Source organism: Mauremys reevesii, linkage group 1 (genome assembly GCF_016161935.1).
Source record: "Mauremys reevesii isolate NIE-2019 linkage group 1, ASM1616193v1, whole genome shotgun sequence".
NCBI classification, from domain to species: Eukaryota; Metazoa; Chordata; order Testudines; family Geoemydidae; genus Mauremys; species Mauremys reevesii.
The window spans coordinates 59,244,377-59,255,258 of NC_052623.1; the positions used below are offsets into that span (position 1 = coordinate 59,244,377).

Here is a 10,882-nt window from a genome sequence, read left to right on the forward strand (position 1 = left end):
ACACCAGACCTTTATTTTATGTATAGCAAATGCTTTCCGTTGATCATGTATCCTAATTTGTGTACAATGTATTTTATATTGAAATAACATTTTTGTTTAATCTTTCAGTTGGTTATATTTGTTACATGGAATTGTTTCCTCATGGTCATCTTATTTGCTGAGTTGGTACAAAACTGTTTTAGGTGCCAACAGCTTGGGAAAGTATTTAAATACACAGAGGAACGGTGCTATTTCCTTCCATTCATACTCACGGAGCAAAAGAAAGAGAGAGAGAGAAACTGAGGTATATGACGTATCTTTTAAGACAAATTTAATACAACAAGATTTGGTCAGAACATTTCAGCTGATGAGTCAAAAGTGAACACATTAGCAGCATATAGTCAAGAAATCCTGACTTCTGAAAACAGGAAACCGATTGGAATTTCAAAATCACAAGACTGTAAAGAAGAAATGCAATGGGATTGGAGAAGTGTTAGGAACAGGAGCAAGGAAAGATATATGGTCTGAAGAAAGAAATGATGTGCCAAGTGCTTACTAGAAAAGCAGAGAGATTTGGGACGAGTTAAAATACAAATGGAACAGAAAATATTACAGGAAACTGTAGACATTGAGGGCAGGATGAGAGGACAGAGGAAGGAATGGTAAAGGCAGATAAAGGAGGCAGTTAGAACACTGGCCATGGGGATTTCGATTATCCTGACACTGACTAGGAAAGGTAGTTATGGAATGAGCAAGGGAGGGTGTGTGTTTTTGGAGATAGGGCAGAACTGTTTCTTCACACAGCTTGTGCGGGCAGCTGACAAGATCAGTCTGTTTAGAATGTAGTTCTAGGAAATGAACCAGATAGGATAAATGAGAGAGAATGTAGTGATCACCTGTGAAAGAGGGATTGAACATCACTTTAAAAATAAAACAAGACCTGAGAGAATAAAGGCTTTTCAGGTTTTGAGTAAAGATATTTCAGACAGGCCTGCCTGTCTCAAGAGTTGGTAATGGTAATACAGTGTTTTGCAGGAGCCTGAATATATATATATGCATTAAAAATACAACTACATTAAAAGAACATGAAATTTGCAAAGTCAAGCACTCAAAATTTACAAAATGTCAGCATTAATGCTGCCTATGTAACCTTAATTCAGCCTCCTTGTATGTATGCATTAGGATATGGTCTTTAATTACATGGTCACATATTGTTTTTTTTCCACAGGACCCCTGCCCCAGTCAATGCTCAGGCCTACATGAATTTTGGAACCAGGGGCATCTAGAGCCATCGCACTCAGCGTGCAGGATGGATCTGCTTTGTGGATCAATCAGAATTGCGTAGTGAAGATGGCTGCTGACTGGAGGAATCCTGTTTCATTTTGTTGCAGAAATTAAAAAGCGTGCAGTGAATGAAGCTGGGGATTGCAAGTCAAGAAAGGAGGTAACATGGGTGAGTTTACTAAACCCAGTACTGAGAGCAACTTCTGAGTTGTAATCCCACTACAACAGTGCCTGTGGGTTTAGTCAATTAACTTATCGTCTCAGCCTCAGGGTATTCAGCTCTAAAACATGGAGAGAATTCTACCTTCTGCTTACCCCACAAGGGGTTAATGTTTATAAAGTGTTATTAGAGAAGTACTGAGAGTCACCAAATTGTACACACAACCCTGCAGTTGCTGGCATCCTAAGCATCCCCACCCCCTCTCTCCAAGCTTAGCTGCATAAATATCTTTTGAAAAACTAGCCTAAATATTGTAATTGTGTAGAGATCCCAGCAAAAGCTCCCTGGGTGCAGCTCTGCAGGAGGAGGCTAACGGTGGCAAGAAGTTCCCACAGCCATTTTCTATAAACTTCAAATGCTTTCACTTCACAAACTGATGTGAGCACAGTGGAGTGATTTTCTTGGGTAGAGGGAGGGTGAAACCGTGTTTTGCAGGCTCAGGGTAGGAGAGTTTTGTGGTTAAGGCACGGGACTATGAGGCAGGAAATCTGGGTTCCTTCCTGAGTGCCATAGACTGTGGGTAAATCACTTAATCTCTGTACTTCAGTTCCCTGTCTATAAAACAAGGATAAGAATAGCTAGCATCCCACAGGAGTTTTGTGAGGCTGGTTGTTAATGTCTATGAGGAAAAGCCCCCATTCACTATGAATTTTAATCAAACTATAGCACTGAATAAGCAGGTATTCTAATACTTTGATATATGCCTAATGTGAATCTTTCAGCTCTGTTTGTGCTCTTATCTGGCCACAGCCTGCCCTGGGAAGGCATGGAAAATCCCCTGCCTACATCTGATCTCACACCCATTAGCTGCCACTCAGATAGAAAGACAAAATTGGATAATCTGCCTTTCCAGCAGTTTTTTTACGTGAATGTTAGATCTGGGGGAAGATACTGTGCCTGAATGAGATTGCTGCCATCAGCTGTAAAACTATTTAACTAAGGCCCTGAGACAGCAAGGTACTGAAGTCAATAGGAATAGGAGACCTATATGGGAGGCGGAGGATCTCCCATCCGCCTACTTTGGGGTTACTATACCTTCCTCTGAAGCATCTGATGCTGGCCACTGTCAGAGACAGGATTCCAGACTAGATGGATCTTGAATATGACCCAGTCTGCCAATTCCTGTGTTTCTATTTATTACTCATAGAACTAAGCAATTTGTTTTTCATGAGAAGTTTTGGTTGAAAAATGAGCTCTCTACACGTCTACATTTTCCCACAATATCTTTTACCAGTATTTACCAATACTCCCATGCTTCAGGAGGCTTGATTCAGTTCAGCTCCAGGGCCATCAGTCTTGTCATTTGCTTTAATGGAAGCCAGATTGATCCTGAATCATCAGTGTTCCATGAAAGCTTATGTTTCTTGGATCATGAATCCAAGAGAATGGGAAAGATGCCCACAGGGAAACAGTTACTGATACTATCTAAAATGGCCACACAAAGCTACTTGGGAAATTATTCCAGTTTTAAGCATTGATTTTTTTCAGGTTTTGTTTATTAAAAAATGTTAGTGTTTTCTTTCTTGGCAGGGGAACCTGGTGTCTCATTTGTAAGGGCAAGAATCAGTTTGTACTAATACCCTAGAACCTCAGAGTTACAAACACCTTGGGAATGGAGGTTGTTCATAACTTTGAAATGTTCATAACTCTGAACAAAACGTTATAGTGGTTGTTTCAAAAGTTTACAACTGAACATTGACTTAATACTGCTTTAAAACTTTACTATGCAGAAGAAAAATGCTGCTTTAAGCACCTTGAATTAAATGAAACAGGCACAGAAACAGTTTCCTTACTTGCCAAATCTTTTTTTAAACTTTCCCTTTATTTTTTAGTAGTTTACATTTAATACAGAACTGTACTGTATTTGCTTTTTGTTTTGTCTCTGCTGCCTTATTGTGTACTTCCGGTTCCATATGAGGTGTGTGTTTGACAGGTCAGTTCACAACTCTGGTGTTGTCTGAGATTCTACTGTAGGATCTGCTGACCCACTTGGCACATGACACTGTTACAATGGTAAATTTGGAGTATCAAGTATGTCTGTTTTACAAAAAGCTACTTTGAGGTTTTTGCTTTCATGTACTAATTAGGGGAATTTAGCTTAAAAATGGAAGCTGGTATGTTTTAAAGCCCTTATTCCCTTTTGGCTAGCTTTTTGCTGCCCTTGTCTCTTGCATCTTATTTGATTCTCAGATTATTCCTGAGGGGTTGGCTCCCCATTCTCCATTTCCAATACAGATTTTCTTTAACTCTTAGATCTTTGTGGAGCCTTTTGTAATGCCACATTGCTTGGTTCTTATAGTAGCATCTTTTAACCTTCTTCTACAGTTGTTGATTTTAATTTTTACTCCTGGTCACTTGTTACTAGCTAGATTTCTTAATAGATCCCAAATTTTCTTTCCTGAAATCTTATAACTTTGTTCTGCTGCATGCTGTGATCCCATTCCGTACTACTCTGAATTCAAGTAGCCTTATGGTCATTCGTTCAAGTCTTCCTTATTATTCTCAGTCAGCTTCTCTTTATCATTAAGAGGTAGGTTCAGGATGGCTGTTCCAGTCATTGAGGTATCTGCTTTGAGGATCATTAAGTTGTATTATGTATCATATGCATATGAGGACTTCCTTGATAATGTGTGTTTGGATGCATTTTGTTTACACAAGCTGGGACCTGTCTCTTCTTGCCTCAGTTCTCCATCTATGAAAGGGGGAATAATACTTCTTTTCTCCCACCCGATCTTGTCTCTTTAGATTGTAAATTCTTTTGGGGCCAGGGTCTGTCTCTTACTATGTGTTTGTGCAGTATCTAGCACAATGGGGAACCTGATCTCTGCTGGGCATTTTAAATACTACTATAATACTAATTATGCTACCGAAAATAATGAATAAATGGGAAATGTTTGTGATCTGTTCACTGAGTGTGGAAATTCAATAAATAAATTCACTGAAATTAAAAGGTAGGAAATTAAAAACCAGTAAAAGGAAATACTACTTCATACACCATGTAATTAGACTGTGGAACTCATTGCCACTGGAAGTTGTTGAGGCCAACAACTTAGCAAGATTCAAAAAGGGACTGGACATGATGAATATGCAAAGTTGTCATAATTAATAATAAAAAATTGGAAGAACTATTAGAACCCGTGGTTAAGGGATTAAGCTAATCTCTATCTACAAGAGGTCAAGGTGACACCTATATGGGGCGCAGATCATCCCACATCTGCCTATTGTGGGGTTATTATACCTTCTTCCGAAGTGTCTGATGCTGGCCACTGTCAGAGACCGGATCCCAGATTGTATGGACCTTGAGTCTGACTCAGTCTGGCAATTCCCGTGTTTCTGTTTATTATTCATAGAACTAGTCAATTTGTTTTTCATGATAAATTTTTTGTTGAAAAATGAGCTTTCTACACTTCTCCATTTTCTCACAATATCTTTTACCAATATTTTTATCACTCATTTCAAAATATTTTCAACATATTTTTATTCACTCAAAACCTGGCTTTTGCTAAGAAAATGTACTTTTGGTGATCAAAAATGGATAATTTCTAAAACAACTAAAATGTCAGTAAAAATATTGTGTTGATTTTATCCAAAATGAGAAAGGGGGCCATTTTGTACCATGCCAAATGAAAACAACTTTGAAATTTCCAAATATTTCACAAAATCTTTGTCCTGTTTTTTGACCAGCTGTAATTACTAATTATTTACTCAGATTTACATTTTAGTAAGAAAGAGACATCAACAGAGTTCTGAAATGGCAGTTTTATTTTAAAACTTTGGACCAGACTCAGTGCTGATGTAAAAAGAACAGGAGTACTTGTGGCACCTTAGAGACTAACAAATTTATTCACAAATCAGGTGTAAGTTGTTTATGAAGTGTAACTGATTTGACATCCAGGAAGTGTGCAAAAACTGTTTTAACTTACAAACTGAGTGGAGATAGAAGAAGGTGATTAAGGAAAAAAATAAATTAACAGGAGGCTGTCAAATTAGGCAGCCTCAATTGTATATTATTTCACAGCTTCATATTAGCATCTTTCCCCACTGCACATGAACACCTTTTGCTCCACATGCTTATCTATATGTCCACTGAATGCCAGATTGGTGCAAGTGATACTACTTTACGATTGACTCCCATTTATACTTGTTTTCTGACCAGCTTACTTACCCTATGGTTTTCAAGTCACAGCAGAATTTGTCCCAAACATTTCTAATGGAGCTGCACCAACTTCCATCAAGTTGGAATTTGGCCATTTCTTTTTAAAAACTGTTCCATTCACAATACAGACGTAATAAGAAATGTTTCCTCACTATGTGAACTGTCAGAACACAGCACTGAGGAAAGTGGATGCTGTTAACTTTGATAATGGGAAACCACTTTTATCGCTTCTTCACATCATGACAGAGGATTTTTTTTTAAAGTGCTTCCAGGTGACTGAATCCTCCAGAGGTGCTGCAGTTTGTCACATTAGATCAGGCTTTTCTGAAACTTCTGAAGAACCTTTAGATAAAAGTGTTCCTTGGCAAACAAAGTCACTCTCAGATGCTGGGCTGTACAATCTTCTAAAATAAAACTGCAATTAATTTGGAAACAACCACCATGCAAAAGAGGTTTTCATTGCACTTAAACCAAAACTGTAAAGCAAGCCATTACTGAACATACTTGTTGTGGGGGGTTACCCAACTAACCTTGGCACTTTTAGCTAGAGTGTTTTGTTACTGTTTGCTTGATTCTTGCTTGGCATAATAATTTGTAGTTGTGCATAGTCTTCTGATTACTACCTGCATAGCCTCTGTGATTTCAGACTGTTTGAAGAACATTCTGCTATTGAGATACCATTCAAATATGCAAATACACACAGTGGGAATGCCCACAAAACACACTTTCCCATATAACTTTTTATTTTTGTAAAGGAAGATAAACATTAAACAGTGGAAAGAACAAAAACATCATAAGGGTTGTGAATAGGAACCAACGTGAGATGATAGAGAAGTTCTTCAGATGAAAGTTCTTGCAAAACAACAAATACGCTATCCTTGAAAGTCATGAACATTGTTTTAATTTAAAAGCAGCTCTCACATGGGCTACATAGCAGTTTAACGAAATCTGATTAAATATTTTAGACTACACTGTCTGATATTTATTATCAGAGTGTCTAACCCCAAACACCCAGCACATTAATCAGCTGATGACTTACCTAATTTATAAGGTTTTTTCCCCCCCTTGCTGAGAACATCAGCTAGGGCTTCTGACCCTTGTGTATAAATTTGAAACCTCAAGTGGCTCAAACCAGAGGCAGGGGGTAGACTGAGGCAGTGGTACTGTCTGCAGAGGAAGAGGGGGGCTTGTGGAGTTCAAGGCTAGACTCAGACAGCCCTAGTGCAAAACAGAAAAAAAAAATGATCAGAGGGGTGGGGCACATAACTTACTAGGAGAGACAGAGGGAAGTGGGCTTGTTTAGTCTGTAAAAGAGAAGAGTGAGGGAGAATTTGACAGCAGCCTCCAACTACCTGAAGAGGGGTTCCAAAGAGGATGGAGCTTGGCTGTTCTCAGTGGTGGCAGATGACAGAACAGGAGTAATGGTCTCAAGTTGCAGTGGGGGAGGTTTAGGTTGGCTATTAGGAAACACTATTTCACTGGGAGGGTGGTGAAGCACTGGAATGGGTTACCTAGGGAGGTGGTGGAATCTCCTTCCTTAGAGGCTTTTAAGGTCAGGCTTGACAAAGCCCTGGCTGGGATGATTTAGTTGGGGTTGGTCCTGCTTTGAACAGGGGTTTGGACTAGATGACCTCCTGAGGTCTCTTCCAACCCTGAGATTCTATGAGTCTGTAACCCTTCTGCCCCTCTGAGTTGGCAGCAACAAGGGCCAGGTTCAGTATCCAGGGGTTCCGTTTCAATAACACAATGCAAAACCGGCTCGAGCCCCCACCCAGTGACCTGGGACAATTACCTACCACCCCCCTGGGCGCCTCTAGGAGGCAATACTTCCCCACTCGCAAGCACAGAGTCCGAGTGTAGCAAAATCCTTTTAATAAAGGAGGGAACCAATGTGGCGTCACATTGGAGAGACGCCACAAACAGGACTACATACAAACCATAAGCAAAAAACCCACCCCCAAGTACATTTGGCACTGTCCTTTCCCCTTAGGGTCTTAAGTCCAATCACCCCAAAGTCCAACAACCCAAGAGTCTCTGTCTCTGGTCAGTGCCACCCCAGAGTTCAAAAGTTTATCTGCAGAGTTTTACCCCCCCAGCCTGGGTGGAAATGGGGGGGGGACACACGCAGGGTGTTAAGGGGCACCTTACGTGGGCCAGGGCCGACTGCCCCGCTTCTCCGTGGAGTTCTGCTGTAGCCTTCACCACGACTGGCTCCACTCCACCAGCTGTGCCACTCCTCCAGCCAACCCGTGAACCGCATCAGCCGTCCACGCGAACCGCTCCACACTGCTCACTGTTCCACGGGCTGCGCCAACGTGCTGCAGACTGCTCCACTCTGCCAGCTGCTTAGCGATCGATCTTCGGGCTCCCCCACTCAGTGATCTCAGCTCAGTAAGCTTAGCTCGTTTAGTGATTTCAGCTCTTAGTGGTTTCAACTTGTAGTAAAGGAGCCCCAGTGCCACCTTGGCCCAACGTGAATTCAGGTCAGCAGCCTCCAGATGGACTCCTAAAGGATTCAAAATTAGCTCTGCTCTTTAACAGTGGAGAGAGGAGGATGTGCAGTTGGTGTTCCAGGCCCTCAAAAGGGGCCCATACCATCAGGTACACACACCAGTCCCCAGCCTCTCTCCCTTCACTGGGTTTTGGAACCCATGTCCCTTGTCTAGCAAGTACTATTTAATGTAGGTTGAGTCATTTATGTCATAAAGCAGTTTCATAGTTCCTCATTCACATAATTAAGGTAACAGCCCTTTTTTTTCCTTCCTGCCCCAATAACAAAGGAATTGGGGATTCCACAGTGTGAAAATAACCATCCCATGCTGCTGTGTGTTATGCTAAGGTGGAGTGGGTTTATCAATGCAAATGCACATTCCTAAAATTCCTTTGCCCACTCCTCATAATGTACCACCAGATGTCAGGGTAGCTCTCATCCTGACTCTGCTTACAAGTCTATTCTAAGTTTAGAAAGCAAAGGGGAAAATGGTAGAGTCCCTTCCTTCCCCTTAACAATCCCAAAGGCACCTGGGTGCGGAACATGGCCTTTTAAAAAGGCTTTTTTTAGATATTCTGCAAATGTTTGTGTATTAAATAATTTCACTCTTAAACTTTGACCTGTTGCTAACACCAGATGATTGAGAACTGTGGGTTTGAGATTGTTACAGTTACACTTTATCTAGCAGGAAAGGTGTTTTGCAACATAATATGATGAAATCTCATATTGGGTATGACTGAGGATGAACTCCAGCCCTCACTGAGTTGAGATGACTTCTCTAAAATACTAACCCATTTCTAGTCCATAGCACAATTTTTTTTTCTTTGCTAGTGTGAGACCAAAGTGGGGGGACCGCTTCCAACACAGATACAATAGAAGAATATTCAAATTGCTTTCAAGGATATTTATTGGCTATTGTGATACAGGCGCCATGGGTTACAATGCAGACATGAATTTGAAAAGGGAAAATGGCATGGCTGAAAGGTAGCTGGTAATGAGCTATGGAGTCTTTCTTCTCGAGGTGGCTAGCTCAAAGCCAGATTGCTTTGGTAGTTGAAAGTTATCATCTGACAGTAGTTCAGTGGCCTATATGAAATGAGAATAGTTGCTAGCAAACAAGGGGTCTGCGTCATTAAAAACACCATCACAACTGAAACCAAGTAGCACCTTTGGTAGAGAGTCCAAAGTGGGAATGGAGATGGAGACTGATTTATGAGCTCACCCTTTGCTGTACAGATTGGGGCAAATTAATTAGGCAGCATGGGGAAAGCTGCAGGGCCTGTGCCCGTGCCCATTCCATGGCTTTATGGCTTTGAACTACAGAAAACATCCTTTGTGAGATGCTTAATGCTTCTGATTCAAAGTGAAGACAAAGTATGCTTGTTTCTCTCTCACCCACAGAAGTTGGTCCAGTAAAAGATATTTCCTCACCTGCCTTGTCATTCCAACTGGCAGCAGCCACAGGCTCACCAGCAATGGTATTAACTAAAGGCTCAACGTTACAACCAAGGGGAGGAGGTTCTTTTAATTTGGTGCCCTAGTTTTCAGCTGCTACCTTTACAAGTGATTAACAGATTTTCATTGATCTTATCCCATTCTTATCCCTGCAGTGAGGGTCCTTTTTTTTTTTCAAAGCAGAGGGCCTCACCTTGTGAGGAACTGTGTGCCTCCTGTGCCATACAGAGTAATAAAGGTAATAATTGGAGATATACCAATCTCCTAGAACTGGAAGGGACCTTGAAAGGTCATCTAGTCCAGCCCCCTGCCTTCACTAGCAGGACCAATTTTTGCCCTAGATCCCTAAGTGGCCCCCTCAAGGATTGAACTCACAACCCTGGGTTTAGCAGGCCAATGCTCAAACCACTGAGCTATCCTCCCCCCCCTTCACTCCCATTGACTTCACTAGGAGTCTCTTCACTCCCATTGACTTCACTAAGAGCTCCAGGCTATTGGCCTATCCCAGGAGACATTCAGCGTCTTGCTGGTTCTGGCTCAGAAGTTGTTATTGGTACTGTGGCAGCACCTACAGCTTCCCGTGAGGATCAGGGCTCTGTTGTGCTAGGTGCTGTACATACATATATCAAAAGATGGTCTCTGAGCCAAAAAGCTGAAACATGCACCTAATTTATCCAGTGTGGTATTTTTAAAGTGCCTCTCACCTTGGTGTCTATGCAGTGAACAAAATCATGGGGCGGCATAAGAATCAAAACGATCGTAGACACACGGAGCTAGATCCTGTGTTGTGCTCTGATCCCTTTGTGCCACTCAGGTAGCACCAAGGGATGGATTCTGTCCATAAACAGTGGCTGGAGAATTCCCTGGCTGGTTAGAAACTCCCAAACTTAACTAGAAACTTAAGCAGGGCCCAAATCACTCACTACAAGTAGCTGACCCTCACCCTCTCTCAACTCCCTGGCCTTTGGAACCCATGTCCCCTGCCTAGCAAGTGCTGTTTAGTTGAGATTGAGTCCCTCAATCAGGGTAAGTCCCCAACCACAGTTCTGCTGCCCGTGATTCACACATCCCTTTATTGCTTCTGCCCCAATCAACAAGGAGACTGGAGATCCAATAGCAGCCAAAAGTGATCATGTGAGCAAGCATTTGACCCTTCCTCTCTCCACTGTGTAATAACAGAGCTGATTTAGACTCAGTTGAGAGTCTTATTACACACCGCAGAGCTGAAATCACTGATACCTAGGTCTCAGCATTAGACCTGCTTTGTGACTGTGTCTCTGATGCAAGATGCTGCCCA

At 41.7% G+C, this 10,882-nt stretch overlaps 1 long non-coding RNA gene across 1 annotated transcript in view; it reads left to right on the forward strand.

Moving 5' to 3' along the window:
- The first annotated feature begins 244 nt into the window (after positions 1 to 244).
- Positions 245 to 10,882, forward strand: part of LOC120400499 — a 140,170-nt gene continuing 129,532 nt past the window's right edge. Inside the window, exons 1-2 of the long non-coding RNA XR_005595946.1 lie at positions 245 to 283; positions 1,208 to 1,432. This is a non-coding gene — a long non-coding RNA (uncharacterized LOC120400499). The remainder of the gene's footprint in view (positions 284 to 1,207; positions 1,433 to 10,882) is intronic.